The following is a 17,728-nucleotide window of genomic DNA, read 5'->3' as shown; positions in this document are numbered from 1 at the left end:
TGGATTATTTCTTCATTTCGGATATATTCCTAGGAGCTAAGATTAAATATTATACAGAACCTATATATCTCTTGGACTACTCTAACATTATGATTAATTTATCCTGGCCAAATGATGCTAACTTGGCATTAAAGGGGTATAATTGATCCCTAAACCCAAACTGCTTTCTGTGTGATCTCTTCCATTTTCTTTCCTGTTTTAAGAAATATGCTGGGCCTGGTGTTTTTGTTCTATGTGGGAGATAGACTTAAATTATGTAGACTACAAATATGACATGTTTTTTTTTTCCATTGGTAAATTGCCCCTTGAGTGATAGTTAAAGACACAGCAAATTTCTGGCTGTTTGTTTTCTGCTGAAAAGATTTCATGCTTACAGAAACTAAAGCACTGCTGGGGATTCCCTGATGGCTATGAGAAGTAAACCTATATTTTTGTCTGTGATAGAGTAGCTTTCTGTTGTACCTATCCATTTTGTTTTCTGTTTTAAAAATTCTGTTGGGCCTCGTGTTTGTGTCTGATGTGGGAGATACACTTCAATTATTTAGGCCGCACATTTCACATATTTTTTCATTGGTTTATTATCTCTTGAGTGATGCTTAAAGATATAGTGAATTTCTGCTCCTTTGTCTTTTACTGAATAGATTTCAGGCTTGAAGAAACTAAAGTACAGCTGAGGATTCCCTGCATTCTGAGGAAAATAAACTATATGTTTGTCTGGAATAGAGTTGCTTTCTGTTTTACTTCATCCATTTTGTTTTCTGTTTTAAGAAGTTTGATGGGCCTGTTTTTGTCCTATGTGGGAGATTAAATTATCTGGGCTGCACATTTCACATGTGTTTTCATTGGTTAATTGTTCCTTGAGTGATAGTTAAAGACACAGTGAATTTCTGTCCATTTGTCTTTTGCAGAAAAGATTTCAGGCTTGCAAAAACTAAAGCACTGCTGGGGATTCCCTGCTGGCTGAGGAAAGTAAACTTATATATATTTTTGTCAACCAAGATACACAATCAGGGTAATGAAGTAAATATGAGATACTGGTGCTTTTACAACTATCTGTTAAAATGTGAGGAATTTAAGGAATGGGTAGTGGAAATTATTCAAGAGTTATTAGAGAAGAAGGACATTTCTTCAATAATTATAGCTAGTGAGTAGGATAAAATAAAAGTGGAGTTTAAAAATAGAGTAGAAATAAAATAAAAAGGCATCTGGTTAAGAATTAATAAGACTTATTTAGAGGGGCTGACAAAACTATAAGTATTGCAGAATAAGGGGAATCTCATAGAATAAGAAGAGGCACAACTGCAGAGTGCTTAAGTGAAACTAAGTGAACATCTGGATAATGTGCATGAATTTAGAAAGGTTGCTGTTAGACAACTGTTTTTGACAACAACTCCTAAGCACGTAGTCTTTTAGCACAATTACATAGGTAACATGAAGTAGAAAGGGATGTTTCTAGACTTAGGGAGCCTATAACAGTGAAAATAACCAGAGATCCTGTAGAGGTATTAGAAATACTTCAGAAATGTTTTAACATTTGTATAAACCAGACTAATTCTGAAATCAAGAAAGAGCACAAATGAAAATAGTAATAGAAGACTTAAGTAAGCAAAGGATAGTGGTAGATGAGGCTCAACAATTAACAATTAAGATAGGAGGAGATCAGATAAAAAGGCGAAAGCCTATACATTCTGGCTAGGCTTATAAATGCCCTAGGGTAGATAACCTAGTACCTACCTAGGAACCTATGAACCTATGATGGCATATAAATATGCAATAAAATCTCCAAGAATAGATGGTATTCCTGTAGAAGTTTGGAAGCTAGGAGGGAAGAAAGTGATACACATCTGGAAGATTTTTATTAACAGTATTTTAAATAAAGGCAAAGCGGCAATATCCTGAAAGAAAGCAGTAGTTGCTGTAATACCTAAAGATGGCAAAGACCCATCAGATCTAGTTTCATATAAGCCAATTTTTTTTTATTTTAAGCCATGCTTATAAAGTGTTAATGTCTATAATAGCTAAAAGAATGGCAAATGTGTTGCCATAATTGATAGATATGGATCAATGTGGTTTTGTGAAGGAGAGGCAAGCATTTGGCAGCATTAATAGAACAATGATGATCCAGAGGGAAGCTGAATATAATGACAATACCACTGGATTATGTTGGTCTTGATGCAGAGAAAGAATTTGACAGAGTAAGCTGGACTTTAATGAGTAGAGTAATGGAAGTAGTTGCACTCCCTCAATACAATATCAGATCAGAGGCAAAAATTAAAATGGGATGGTTCCTCTCTGACAAGTTGTGTCTGACAGTGGCATCTTCTATCTCTTTTTTATTTGCTTTATATTTAGAGCCATTTGCAAAGAAAATAACAGAATGAGAACTTCAAGAATATTATTGATATGGTAGGCAAGAAAATTTGGCTGTATTTACAGACAATATTATTTTGCATCTGATAAAACCAGAAAAAAATATATCAGTGTTGTGGAACATTTTGAGAGAGTTTCATATCTTTTGTGGTATAAAATTAATAAACATAAAATGAAGGCTAGAACTGTAACCTATGTGCCAACACATGAATGGGTTCAGCAATACCCATATTTATGGGTTTATGCTAAAATGAAGCATTTAGGAGTATGATTTAAAAGGATTTTGTTATGGCAGCTAAGAATATATTGGAAGAGAATAAAGAAAAAAGACAATACAAAAATTGAGACACTGGAAGCCCTTGTTTATGGATATGGATAGCAAGATGCAAGCAGAGAAACTGTTTTTAGTGTTTTTGGTTTTATAGTTTTTTTTTTTTAGTTTTATATACAGGTCAGGCAAATTTTTGTCAGCCAGAGGAGAAGTTGTGGACAGTAATTAATAAAGAGTTGAAGGAATTTACTTGGGAGGGGAAGAGGCATTGGGTCAAGTGGAATAAGTTGATCCTTCCAATAAAACGAGGTGGTTCATGATTTCCTGATTTGAATGGCTATTTTAGAGATAAACAATTAGGGCTCATATACATAACACAAGCAGAAAGCTATTATTCAAAGTGAAAGGGGATGATGATGAAGCGGGGTGGGGGGTTGAAGAAATAGAGTATTTGATTCTGGATGCAGATCTCCAAGGAGAGTAACAACAGCCATACAGGATATTATATTGCTAAAGTAGCAGAAAGCATTCTTAGAACTAAGGCAACACAAAAATAGAGAAAGGAGATTTTGCATATAGGGATGGCTGCAAGTGGGGGTACAGGGAATCGGTAAGGGGGGATAGAATTTACTGGACAAAACTGGCAAAGAAACCAATGTATTGGGAACTAATAACCAGAGTGGAAATGGTAATAGTAAGGGAAGAGACCAAAAAGATATTTGGACTGCAGGCTAGAGATGGCCTTCCATATCAGGGGTTGATATCACAGTATACTTAAAGTGAAAGGAACAGGGGAATCTTTATTGAACAACCTGCTGTAGTAGAGTTGTCGTTGACTTTAGAACAGAAGTTGCTGTTAAGGGTTAATTAGTATGGCATATAAAATATTGCATGATAATTACAGTAATCAATCAGAGGAGATGAGGACAGATGGGGAAGAGAGACTGGATAAGCAATTCTGAAGGAAACAATGGGATGGCATATATATGGCTCCCAAATGTGATAAAAGTCTGAAAGATTTGCGCCTTTTGCACAGAAGTGTTTGCATAGGTATTTTTACACCCTAAACAGACTCCAAAGATTACTCCTCAACTGGAGGTATGATGGGCAAGACAGAGGTAATGGGGAACATATGAACAGAAACGGAGGGAATCTCAACCAAATGACTTCTGCATGCTTTATTACTTGTAAATAAAATATGCCACAAAATCAACTAATGGCTGTGAACTAGGTGCTTTTGTCCAGGCAAAGTTTTCTGAACTTCTTCAGAGTAGTTTAAAAACATTGTTATCAAAAGTCAATGTAGACAACCAAACCATCTGTTGACGAAAGGGATGACAACTACTAAAATGTAAGTATGAACTGGGAAATGTCTCCTTATGTTAAATAGCAGAAGTATAGCAGATAAAAGTTTGATTTTTCTCTACAGTAACACCCAAAAGGTTGATCCTAGATATGTTGGTATGGTGGGCAAAACTTAAAAAAAAAGTAGACCTCTCTAACTCAAACAAAATGCCTCCCATTGTTCCAAAGAACCTTTCCATAGGATTACAATGCCATTCGGGAATCTGTAATAGGCATAAATTAAAGAACTGTATTCCAAGGTAAACATATGTAGCTCTTTCCACACTGATAATACTGATTAGCATACGGGTAGGGGGCACATGCCACTTCTATTGCAAGACCAGATATTTGATGGAAATTTTCACCTTCAAAGAATACAAAATTGTTGGTCAACACCATTTCTAATAAGGTTTCCAAAATCTGGACTTCATTTATAAGAAAGACAATCTGAACACTCAGAAATAACAAAAAAAATTCTAAACCTACAGAATGTTGTATCAGTGTGAATAAGTTAATGACATCCATAGTAATAAACAGAACCCCTTCATCATAGGTTAAAGAGTTCAGGTTTTCAAGTAAATGCCATGAATCTCTTAAATTTTTGGGCCTAGTAACTACAACCCCTTTACACTTTTCATCAACGAAAGTAGCTCAAGGTTCCATTTTTGGATCCTGTAGCTGCAACAATCGGTCTTAAATGAGGGTCACTCTGACATTTGTGGAACTTGGGTATACCAAAAATAGAAGGGACAATAGGTTTGATTATCTTCAGAAATCTGAGAGTCTCATGACGCATAGTCCCTTGAAGTACCAAATAATTAAGAATTAAATCAAGCTTACTGTATGATATAGTGGTCATGGTGTAGTGGTTAAGTGTTGTGATGATAGTGTACAGGGTCCTAAGTTCAAAACCTGCAAGGTCGGTCAATTTTTTTTATAAATAGTGTGGGAAGAAATAGCCAGGGAATTGTTATGGCTAGGCATGTATAGGCCCTAGGGCCGATAGCCTAGTACAACCTATAAACCTATGAACATATAGTAATTTCATTTTTGACACCCTGCTATAACTTGTCTTGTCTGATAATGTTATTTAATTATTTGACATTTGTTTACCAGGGTGGTCTGACTGGGTCTACAGAACCCATTTTCAGCAGAGGCCCAGGGAGAATAGCTCTACATACAGTACAATACAAATACAATATAATCCAGTACAATACAATTGACATTAGAAATATTATACCAAATAAGTTTAAAGACCAGACTATGTTACAAGATGTTACAATATAGACTACACATCTAGACAATTCTATAGAGTTAAAACATTATATAAAATAATACTTACTCTCACCATACATGATGTAGACAGTGTCCAAAAAATAGTACATAGGTAGTGCAATGCGTGACATTGACTGTTATAAAACATAAAAACTAGAATATTAGTTCCAGTTAGGAAAATAATAGCCAGAAAGTTAGTGATGCAGAAAGCTAGTGAGAGTCAAAAAGAATAGAAGCAATACAGCCTGAGCAGTAGCTTAATGATATGGTACAGAAACAGAGAAGGAGTTAGAATTTCCTTAGGATGTTGCAAACTGTGAGGGACTGAAATGTGACAGAAGTGGAGGATGAGGCTACTGTGGAAGAAGAGGAAGAGCTGAGAATTAGGCAGGCTTTATGCAGGAGCAGAGCCATGTATTTTTGAGATGATTTTTTAAAAAGGCTTTGAAATGGGTTAGGCTGGGCATAGATCTAGTAGCAAGAGGAAGTGAATTCCAAGGTATAGAGACAGAGTATGAATACAAAGACTGACCTGGTTTTATTGTGGGGTTTGAGATAGTGAAGAGACTTTTGTCTTCTAATCGTAGGGATTGATTTGGTGTGTAAGGTGTGACTAGATTGGCTAGTGCAGGGCAGGCAGTAGGCTTGAAAATAAGGGTCTATATTAGATAAATAACTGAACACTCACGAGTGAAAATCCAGGAATTCGAAACTGCAATTGTGGGGGCTGCACCCCCCCCACACCCCCTGCTAAATATATATTCCAATTCCAAGATCGCACTACAGGGAGGAAAGGGCAAATATTCCCATCTTCACTGTACCGTGATCTCACAATTGCGGTTTCGAGTTCCGGAATTTTAGCTCATGTGAGCGTTCGATTAGATAAACTTTCATTTATCTAATACAGACCCGAAAATAAGGCTGCTCAATGTGGATATCTGAATAAAGGCAAGTTGGTCGGGGAGTTCAAGCCAGTTTAGTTCTAGGAGTGGTTTAGAGTGATGTGTGTGATATTTAGAGTTTGTGGCAAACTTTGCAACTTTTGTTGTAGCACTGTTCCATCTTGCTTAGGGTAGAAGTTTGTAAGTTAGTTAGGATAGGGGCACCATAAGGAAGGGAGGGAAGTAAAAATGTTTTTTTGAATGGTTGTTTTGGTTGCTGCAGTAAAGAAATGTCTGTTTCTATATAAGAGTCCCAGTTTTTGGTGAGTTTTCTTTATATTTTGCTGTATATGGGGGTTGAATGAAAATTCAGTGATAACTCCTAGAGGTTTGGTTTCCTGCACCATTTCTATGACAGTTTTGTCAGATGCAAGGATGTTAAAATGATCAATGATATGAGAGATGTTTTTGGGATGAAAGAGTACTAGTTTTGTCTTCTTTAAATTAAGAAAGAGTTGGGCATTTCTTAGCCAGAATTCAACGACAGTAAAGGGCTGTTGAGGTTTAGAAAGTAGTTCTCGTAATGATTGAGCAGTAGTGATTATGGTGGAATCATCAGGGTATTGAATGAGGGTCCCAGAGTGAGAGGCAGTGTGAAGGTTGTTTGTGAAAATGTTGAAGAGTAGGGGTCCTAGGATGGAGCCTTGAGGGACTCCAGTAGAGTTGTGGAGAAAGGGTGAGAGTTCATTGCAACATTTCACTGCTTGTTTATGATCTTTGAGTTAGCTCTGAAACCATTTTACTGTGTTATGTGAGAAGCTTAAGTTAGACAGTGTGTTCAAAAGTAATGGGTGAAACACTGTCAAAGGCTTTGGAGACATCACGTAATACTGAGGTTGTATAACATCCTGCATCTCTGGCCTTGTTCATGGTGCCTGTAAAAGATAATAGGGCTGTAGCTGTGCTGTGCTAGGTTGGAAGTCATGTTGGGTTTTTGGTTAAAATATTGTTTTGCAACAGATATTGCATTACCTGCTGATGGATGCCTCTCGAGAATTTTGGATATGGGTGACAAGATGGATTGGATGGTTCAAAAGAGTTGTCTCCTTTGTGGATGGGGTGATGTAAGATTGTTTCCATGTGTTAGGTACTTTTGATTTAGATAAAGACCTCTATATAAGGATATTGATTGGGTAGACAATAGAGTTAGCAGCCAATCTGAGGTAGTGTGGTGGAAGATTACCAGGTGAGGTGGAGCAGGGTTTTAGTTTTTGTAGCAGTTTCTTAATGATGTCAGTAGGTATGGGCTGAAATGAGAATGGGGTTTGTATGACATTTTGTAGAGTAAGGGGTTATTAATGACAGGGATAGAAGTAGTCAATGGTCTAGGGTTGGTGTCTGAATAGGTTGAGGGGTGGGGGGGTTCTAGCTTTAGAGGTGCTAGTTAGTAGGTCTGATATTGATTTTTATGAAGTGCTTGTTAATGTTTTTGGCTATTTGTGATGGAGTGGTATCAGGTGATAGAGTGTGCTCTTCTTTTATTCCAGGGTTAAGTAGAGATGATATGAAGTGCCGGAATGTATTGGGGTTGATTTTATGCTGGAGTTGAAGCTGGGAATAGTATGCTTTATTATCTCTGCTGATTAGTTTTGTCACTTTGTAACACAGTGTTTTTAAATTAACATTATTTTGCTCATTTTTGTTTTGTTTCCAGGTTATCCAGGCTAGGTCCATTTGTTTCATCAGATAGTTACATTCTTTAGAGAACCATGGTACTGAGTTATTTTTTATTCTTTTCATACGAATGTGAGCTATGGTATTAAGTATGTGAAGGAAGGTATTATTAAAGTATAGTACAGCATCATTAAGGGGTAGTTGTTTAAGGGCTGTCAAGTCTACTTTATGTAGTAGATTGTCGACTTTACTCTGACAAAAAATCATTTGAGTTCCTAAATGATTTTAAAGTGCATACTGCTAGTTGTTGGGAGTTTGTTCTAAGGGAATAAGCTGGCAGATAATCGCTCAGGGAGCTCGACAGTGTACTGAAAGAGGGGTAATTGGTGGGGTGGGATACTTGGATCCAGTCTAAGGTGGACTGGCAGCTAAGATCTTTGCTGTATCTAGTTGGAGTATTGATAAGTTGAGAAAAAACATACAGATTTATATTATTTGTGGGGACGTTTGAAGCTATGGTTTGCCAATCTATAGTGACGTCTCCTAAGATTATTGTTTCAAGGTTTATTGTTTGGGATGTCCAGGATAAAATATTTTCCAACACTGGTATATTGGTACCTGGTGGGATATATATTACTATTATGCAAATTAGTTTTGACATGTTAAGGTTCAAAAAAGATATTAGTACCTCAACATTAGAAAAGATGGGTATATTACTGGTGTAGGGTGTGATGTTGAGCGTTGAGGGATATAGAAGGGCTATCCCTCCCCCTTTTTTTAGATTTATCTCTTCTGGTTATTGCAAAGTTTGGAGGTATTATTTCTGAGTCTTTTACATTGGGGTGTAGCCATGTCTCGGTAAGTGCTAGTATGTCAAGTTTTTTTTATCAATCCAGCATGCAGTGGGGCTATTTTATTACATATACTTCTAAGGTTCAGTGTAAGTATGTTTAAATCTTTGGGGTTACTCTTGTGGTTAAGATTAGAGGGTCGGCCTGTGTTAAGATGTATGTCTCCACATTTGAGTAGCTAGGTAATGAGGAATGAGTGCCTTGGGAAGTGTTTTTTTATTCATAGTTCATGGTACTGGTGTAAACTGTGGCTTCATAGGAGGTGAGGAGGCCAATTTGAGGCTTGGATAATATTGGATGGAATAGGAGAAAAGCTGAGAGGAGATATGTGAGAAGCTGTGTTGTTTATTGGGGAGATGGTTGGAGGAAGTTGTTGTTGTATATTGGTGTGAGGGGGTAAGTGAGGATATAGCTGTAGTGAGGTTGAGAATTAAGAGTAAATAGGCTAGGCAGGTTAGGAGGAACATGTCAACTGTGATAGTGGGTTCAAAAATAGTAAAAGTGGTATTTATTTGTTAGAATGTAATATCAGGTGTAAATACAGATTATGTTATCTTGTGATATGTGTGCAGCTGAAGGTAAGATTGAACATTTTTTGACTTCATGTTGGGCTTTGACAATGTGGTTAGGTGTTTTGCCTTGTGGATTGTGATAAGGAGGGGTGGGGGAGATGTGATTGGTCAGTAGTAAAATTATGGTGCAATGTTAGTTTATGTGTATAGTAGAAGAGAAGGTGGTAAGCCTGAAGTTAATGTAAGATAGTTTGAGGTGGTGCTTGTATTGTGATGGTGAAGTAGAGTAAGATGCAAAGAATTATAGTAGGGGGGACGACAATTCAAAGTGATGGATGTAAGGAAAAACAGATACGTTTTGTTAAATAAAAGTAAGTAAGGTGTGAATGAAATGTTATTGGGGACAAGGTAGAGTTGTATATAAACTGGAGCATAGGAATGAGGGGGAGTGGTTTGCTTGGGATATGAGTAGAGGTGCTGGGGTTGGGTGGGATATGGGGGAAAGGCAGGGGAGTGGAGTAAGTGAAGCCAATGGAGTGGAAAGAATCCTCCAGATGGTTTACTACCATAAACAATCAGTGAGGTAGAATGTTTATGGATACAAAGACAAGGTTTCTGAACTCTAAATACTTGACTTTGACTTAAGTCACGGCATCTAATTTTATAGTTATGGGCTTTTCAGTGTATTTCCAGGGATATATTACACTGACAAGAGTAAAATATGCTAAAGTGTTAATGTAGCTTCACCTTCAGCAGTAAAAGGCCTGTGAGTGTGGGTGAGTAAGTGGGGGTGGGGATGTTCTTCCAGCAGAGTCAACACTACAAAACAGAACATGCTAATGCATGACTTAACAAATTAAGTTATTAGTCTTGAAAATTGCCTTACATAGACATAACTCAATGTATTTGTTCCTTGTGAACTTTTTCAACTGCAGGTGAAATTCAGCTGTGCAACTTCTTTAGGTAGCGGGATATTATAACTAAAATAGCTAAAATATTTTACTTCAATAATCTACTTGAATAATCTAATTTTACTTGAATAATCTAAACCTGTCTGTAATTATAACCCCTTCCCCTTTTTCCTGAATTCATTATTTGAAAAACTTCTATTTTTCTTAAGATCTGATGAATCTGTCTTTCATCTACCATGAGATTATCAATGCACCTACTTTTTTGTGTGGAGATCTCCCTAAAGTGGTCCTCACAGTTCTTTTCAAATACTGCCACCCAACAATTTGGTGGTGGCAAAAACACACTTTTCCTCTTTAAGCAAGTTAAAGGTTCAGGAATAAAAACAAATTTATAAAAAAAATAGTTTAACATTTAAATTCCTAGTAAATAATTTAAGTTGAATTAAAGCCCTGGCACTATTGAACTTAAAACTGGGAATAAAATTAAAACCCTTTTAAAACACAGTTAATGAAGTTTCAAAAAGCATAACACCGGACAAGTTAAATAATTTGAAAGAGTCCTCAACTAACAGTCCAAAAGTTTCTTGGCAATCTCAATGGCAAATCAACTGAGAAGAAATACTTAATGTCTTTTCATTTTGCCCCTGCCTCTTCCTCAGTGATTCAAGGACCAGCTCTTGTAATGGTTCACATTTGGGGCTAAATGGTTGGTGGGCCTCTGGTTCACTAATCTTTCAGAACACTGAACTAGGGGACCTGGGACAGCCCAAAAAAGTGCTTGATGTTAATCTTCAAGAAAATGTTTGCTAGTCTTGTTTGCCTCATTAACCTCAGATGAGTTGGTATAAAGAACATTACCTTTAAAATTGAGATGAGGAGTTTGGGATAGGTTCTTCCAGCAACATATTCTTGCCTATCCCTATCAAACTTCCTCATTTTGCGCATCCTATTGGACTCAATTTGTTTATCAATTTTATAAAAAACTAACATTGCAATCAGTTTTGTATGAAAGAAAAAGGAAATCTTTATAAATACATGCATTTAGTGCTTTTATGTCATTATTAATTCAATCCAGTTTATGACCATTCTCTTTAATTAGGAGTTCCAAAATCTTAGGCCTGGTTTAGTCAAAACGTTCAGCTAAGTCATTGTGCAATGTTGATTTAAATTCAACACCATTATGGTATTTCCAAACTCTTGACGCATTTGTGACACATTTCCCACATCAACATTTGTGGAAATAAGAATTTTCCAGCTGTAAACTCCTAAACTTAAAAGTTCAAATACATCAAGTTGCATTTTTAAACTACCCTTAAAGTCCCTGTTAGGCATGCCAAAGCTAAATGTAGGGGTACAAAGCCAGTTATCAATCTGAACATCACAGATAGATTCAGTACTCACTGGAGGGCAGTTCAATTCAATAATAGCTTTGATAAACCATTCAAATGACTCATCCTGTTTGATTAAAAGCATCAGTGACCATTCCACATAGTGAACGTGAATTAACTCCACCAAAGGTGTTACTCGGGGATATACCATATTTAGCAATCTGTTACAACTAAATAGTCAATTCTCCAGGTAGGGCCATGTCCTGTGAACCGGCTGATAAACCATTTTGTGAATGCTTTGACCATATATTTAAGACCGTGATGCAAGCACCAGTTTTGTCATTGTCATTCCCTTTTGAGGAATGTTTGTGTCTTGGGGGGATTCAGTGACTACCTAATTTTCAAGCATCTGCAAATGTGGTCAGCCAGAGGCCTTTGACATTTGCCTTGACTTCAGAGAAGTACTTGCCAAACAGGAGCAGCCCCAGCACTGAGCCCTAAGGGCTTCTGCTAGTGACTGGCCTTTTTGTGGATGTTGGCTCCCCTATCTTAGCTTCTTGGGTCTTATCCTTCAACTATTTGGCTATCCAGTGGGTGATGCTGTGATTTATACCTAATTAAGTGAGCTTGTCTAGAATACCCAACAGTGGAATTGTGTCAAATGCTTTGGTAAGGTCAAGGTTTGCAGTATGCATCATTTTTGCCCTCATCCATTGCCTTGGTAATCTTCACAAAGTCCACTAGGATGTGTAGGCATGACTTACCCTTGATGAAACAAAACTGAGCTGGATACTGCACCTGAAGCTTTCTTATTTTGTTTTTTATCATGTCCATGATAATTATTTTCATGGCTTTGCATATCAGACTAGTCAGGCAGTAGTTTTCTGGGTCAACAGATGGTTCACCTCTGTGCAGTGGCATAACAGTTGCAGTCCTCTATTTGCTTGACATGAAGACTGTATGGGGTCTATAACTGAACAGTGCATCTAGAGGCTCTAAAATGTCACGTTGCATGCTATTATGGAAGTATTCTGGAATATTATCAGGTCTCATTGATGTAATGTTTTTTGTCATGGAAATGGAGTGAGGATCTGTTCCTTGGTAATAGTCGGGGGAGCTATGGTTGGGGTATTTCTGTATTTGTTGAGAGGTGCTGGGGAGAGGAAATGGGATAAAATTGGGATGAGTTACTCAGCCACTAGGTTTGCTGTGTACACAGGCTCAGTATAAGAGGCTGTACCTGCAATTAATTTGGCACATTGTTGTTTGTTGCCTTTGAGGTTTTGAACAAAACTGAATAATACCTTGTGGCTGTCCTTAGTCTGACAGACTATTTTTACCTCAAATTTGGCTTTGATTGACCTAATTAGTCCCTTGAGTTGTTTATTTAGTTTGATGAGGTATTCTTACCTTGCTGGGTATTACACACTCTATTTTTGACAAGGATTTTCTTCCTTTTGTTATATAATCTATTGATGATGATGTTATTCTACCAGGGTTGCTTGTTTTTACAGTTAGTTTAGATTTTGTTTGCATAGATTCCACATCCTCTGTACAGCTGCCAAACCCAGGGAACATTGTAGAGGGTTCATGTGAAAGACTCACTGTAGACAGCAGTGTTCTCTGGGTTTGGCAAGCCTTGAAATGTTACCAGTGTGTCGCTTTGAAATAGGAAGTTTGCCTCGGAATACTTTCTAAAAGTTCTAGGGTTACCTGGTGTCCCAGGTTTTATTTTTATTTGAAAGGAGACACCTACACCTTTTGTCCCTTCCTGTACAGTAACAGGTCTAAATGTGTGGAAGGCATTATAACCTTGACTGCCCGGATGCTCCCTGCGGATTTAAACCATGTTTCAGTAAGTGCATAAACATCTACTTTCTTCAGGATGAGGAGAGCTCAGTACAGTTGCAGTATTACAGCAAAACTACTCTCATTTTCTTGCTTGCTTCATCTCTCCATTTGGATCCATGCTCACATTATAATAATAATTATGTGTACTTAGAATTTGTTAAACAATAAGACAAATATCAAATGCTAAATGAGCAATTTTATTTTCAAGTGGTTCAAGAATCAGAGCATAAGACATCACTGCATATGCAGATTTGAATGTACCACAGCTTGTGATAGTTTGACTTCAAACTATTTAACAATATATGGACACTGGTTATGTATTTTAAATCAGGAACATACATTAATGAGATCTTGATTAGTTTTACATGTCTTTGACTTTAATGAATAAGATTTACTGAAGCAAGAGAGTTAACTATCTCCACAGAAAATGCAAGTAGGTGTTGCTGTAGGGTATGTATTCTGTAGCAAATAGTTTCAGCCATTTTTTTTCATCCAGTATATTTTCACTCCATAGACCAAGCACGTATGCGTAAGCAACACCTGTGAAAAGAAGAAAAATATCCAGTATAAGATAACTTGTAAAAAACACAGGCTAAAACCTTACAGCTTTGTAAGCATGCCACATATTTTTTTCAGTTGGTTAATACTTTAAAACTAAACCTTGTTAGATGGAGTTTACTCTACACAATGTGGAATTAATCTTATCGTAGTCATATTTTGTTTTGTTTTTTGTCACACTGAACTGATGGCAAACATGCAGCGAAAAGTAATGAAACTGTTGGTTTTATTCTATCATGATTACTTATGTGCATTTATTTTGGGTTAGTAAGCTATGTTCCGCTTATTGCTTTCATTTAAAAAAAAAAAGCAAAACTCTTACTCAAAAAAGATGACCACACAGGCAAAAAAAAAAAAAAGGAAATCTTTACTGTGTAAGATATTAAACCTCCTTTGAAGGAGGCATATGGGAAATATGCAAATGACCCCTTAAAGACAGACAAGCGTACCAGATATGCGGCTTCTGAATGCTCACTGAATTTTTACTTTTCTTCATTAAGGCATTTAGGCCAATAAAGCCAAATACAACTAGCTGTAGATGTGACAAATTTTGCCTTTTTTATGGGCTATCAGCACAATATAAGTGAACACTTTGACCATTGTAGTCAACAAACTGTACAGTCAGCTAAACAAAATGCTTCTCAGTGGATAAAGGATGTGCATAGCTGCAATGTAAAGCAAAAAAAAAAAAAATAATAAATATATATATATATATATATATATATATATATATATATATCACTGATAATACAATGCTTAAAGATAAAAGCTATGATTTAAAAAGAATGATAAATATTTCAAGAGCAACTTTTCAGTGTTATAAAGACATTTCAAAGTCTAGATTCTGATAAAAGTTTGGACTTTAATAGACCAAAGCACAGTGTAAATTTCTATTATAATAACTGCCTTTTTTATTGGCTGTTATGTATTTCACTTGTCATGTCTGAACATAATCAAGTTTACTTCTTACTTGAGGTAGATGTGTACATGCAGCAGGTAATAATTTTGTGAGGTGATTTTTATCCGATATTAGACTAGGACACTGTCAATTATTATTGCATAAACTCAAGAATGTGTTTTCTGTTCGTGTTCAGAACTTCTTCTTTCAGCTTTTCTTGGTTAGGGGTCACCACAGTGGATCACCTTGTCCGCTCATGATTGGCAGTGGAGTTTTACAGTGTTGAGTTGCCAGCCCGGTGCCCAACCTTCCACAGAAGGCACACACATACACACACACACACACACACACACACACACACACACACACACACACACACACACACACACACACACACACACACACACACCTAGGGCCAATTTTAGAGTGTCCAATCCACCTACAGCATGTCTTTGGGATGTGGGAGGAAAGCGGAGCACCTGGAGGAAACCCACGTGACCACAGAGAGGACATGCAGACTCCATACAGAAGACACCCCAGCCAAGAATCGAACTGGAGAACCTCTTGCTGTGGCCGCCCTATTGTTCATGTTCAGAACCTTTTAATTAAATTTGTTTTTTTTTTTCATCATAAATGAAGATTGGGAGGTATTTGCTGATAGCCCATAAAAAAGGCAAACTTTGTGACATCTACAGATAGTTGACTTTAGCATATTAATTCCAAAAAATAAATAGATATTTATGCATTTCATGGATATCTTTGGTAGACTCCAATGCACAGTCATCAGGAAGAAGTCACTGAATTTAGAAAGCAAATGAGGGTGTAAAATGCCATAGTTCAGTGAAAAGTTGTGATTGCTCATTAATAGCTTAAACTAGTTTAGCTCCCTTTCATATTATACTTTTAAAATCCATTTCCTAATGCTATAAATAAATTTAACAGGAAAGCTTGACAATTTTAGCTTTGCGTGGGCATGAACTGTTATGGACAAGTTAACATAATCTTTATGGATTTTGATTTGGGTTAATTCTTTCTTCTGAGTATTCTGACAAATCTTTTTCACTCTTAGTGATGCCTACCAATGAGATAATGTAGTGCATGTTTCCAGTCTTTGATGTTTTATAATTCTAACCAGTAAAGCAGCACTTGCTGAAAAATGGAATATAAAGTCAGCTGTGCTTTTGTTTTGCCAGCTCCTGTGGAATAATTTTGGAATTTTGATTTTCAAACTGAAACTGTTAATTGCTGGATTTTTTTATAGTGGATTTTGCAGTTAACTTCAAAAAATGTGCTGTTTAGCAAATAAAAAGATGGAAACATTTTTTTAATTATGCCAGTTGTCCTAAATTCATTTTGTCCTATCTGCTCAGGTCATGCTAAATATTTATGTATGTACTTATATGTCTATGATTTCCAGGAAAGTCTGTTTGGGCAAAATACCTTTTTAGTGGAAGCCTGGGGGAAAGTTCCACATCAGGTACACTTGCACAGGGATTTACATGGATTAACAGTAAAAATGCCCTGTATAATACCAAGGTATATTAATTTAGTTTTTTTTCACCATATTCAGTATGCTATATAGTATTTACAGCAACTTAAATTTATACACATTTATATTACAAAATATTTATAGGATATTAAGCTTACATATACCTATCAGAACATTCAGCATTATTTTATAGTGTCTCTAAATAGGCATTCTGTAATTTAGTACACTGAAAGCAAATAAGGTATACGCATATTTTATCCAAGCAGTTAAAATCCACTTGAGACCTGTAACCAGGAAATTACTATAGTAAAAGTATGAAGATTTTCCCCCGGATTTACTAATCTTCCATGCAGGACTAGCTTAGTCCTGCACGGCAGCGCCCGTTTAGGAGCAGGAAGGCAGCGCACCATGCATATTAATAAGGTGCACTGCCTGAACTCCTAGGCTTACACATAGTGTGTAAGAGTGCAGGGGGCGTGTCTGAGAGCAGAGCTCTCAGAACAAACATGCCCCTGCAATGTAGAACAGGAAAAAGCGGTAAGGAATGAGCGAGACCACTCATAAGTGTCTGCATATCCCCACCAATAGTCTGCCATCTATACAACAGCAACAGTGCATAAAAATAAAATGAAGAAACCCATTTGTTTTTTTTAAATATCCGATTAAAGCTAACCGTAGGTGCGCGGGTGTGCCCATCGCTTAGCTACAGTTAAAGCAGCTTAAAAGGCTGAAGAGGATAACAAGGAAGATATTTGCAAATGAGGCAGCACAGCAATAGTGTAGTGAGCAGGAACTGCAGCGCAGTGTATTTTACATGGCAAAGCACGTTATTACCAATATTTTAGTTGCAAAACACACTAAATAACATATATTTATGAACTGGAGTACTGCAGGAAATGCAAATGTGAAGTGTCAGTGTCATAATGAATAAGGCACTAGTAAGCAGGTTTAAGCACAAATAAGCAGTAGTAAGCATATATAAGCACTAGTAAGTTTGTTTAAGTGCGTTTGCATGGGGGTAAGCACTGCCCACACAGATTAAGCAATTTAGAAGCTAACTGAGTATAAGAAACTGTAACCGGAAGTTAGCAATCCTTACCTCCGTGCAAACCCTCACAGATCCAGTTACAACTGCTTTAAAGTGCCTTAATCACTCTGTATCCAATTGCCCATGTTCTGCCTAGCAACAAAATAAGCAGCCTCAGCAAGGTTCGGAACCAGGACCCTGCATGCCATGGACAAAATAACTTACCACTAAGCCATGCAGATATACATAAATGTAATGTTTTTAGACACATATCATCCAGCCCAGTCATGCAACAGTACAGAAAATGTATACCAAACAGATACAACACATCTATATATGTATATATATATATATATATATATATATATATATATATATATATATATATATGGTTCTACCTGAGTTCGTCGACGTACCACATAATCGACACTCACTTACCCGACACGAGAACACCGAAAATCCACATCACCGACAGCTGACATAACCGA

At 36.8% G+C, this 17,728-nt stretch overlaps 1 long non-coding RNA gene across 1 annotated transcript in view; it reads right to left on the bottom strand.

Moving 5' to 3' along the window:
• Nucleotides 1-13,444: 13,444 nt before the first annotated feature.
• The window catches only part of LOC122802048, a 129,106-nt gene continuing 124,822 nt past the window's right edge, over nucleotides 13,445-17,728 (bottom strand). The window contains exon 3 of the long non-coding RNA XR_006364860.1: nucleotides 13,445-13,808. This is a non-coding gene — a long non-coding RNA (uncharacterized LOC122802048). The remainder of the gene's footprint in view (nucleotides 13,809-17,728) is intronic.

Source organism: Protopterus annectens, chromosome 5.part0 (genome assembly GCF_019279795.1).
Source record: "Protopterus annectens isolate FY-2018-M chromosome 5.part0, PAN1.0, whole genome shotgun sequence".
In the NCBI taxonomy this organism is placed as follows: domain Eukaryota; kingdom Metazoa; phylum Chordata; order Ceratodontiformes; family Protopteridae; genus Protopterus; species Protopterus annectens.
The sequence above is the reverse complement of the archived record's forward strand: the minus strand, read 5'-3'. Positions and strand labels throughout refer to the sequence as shown.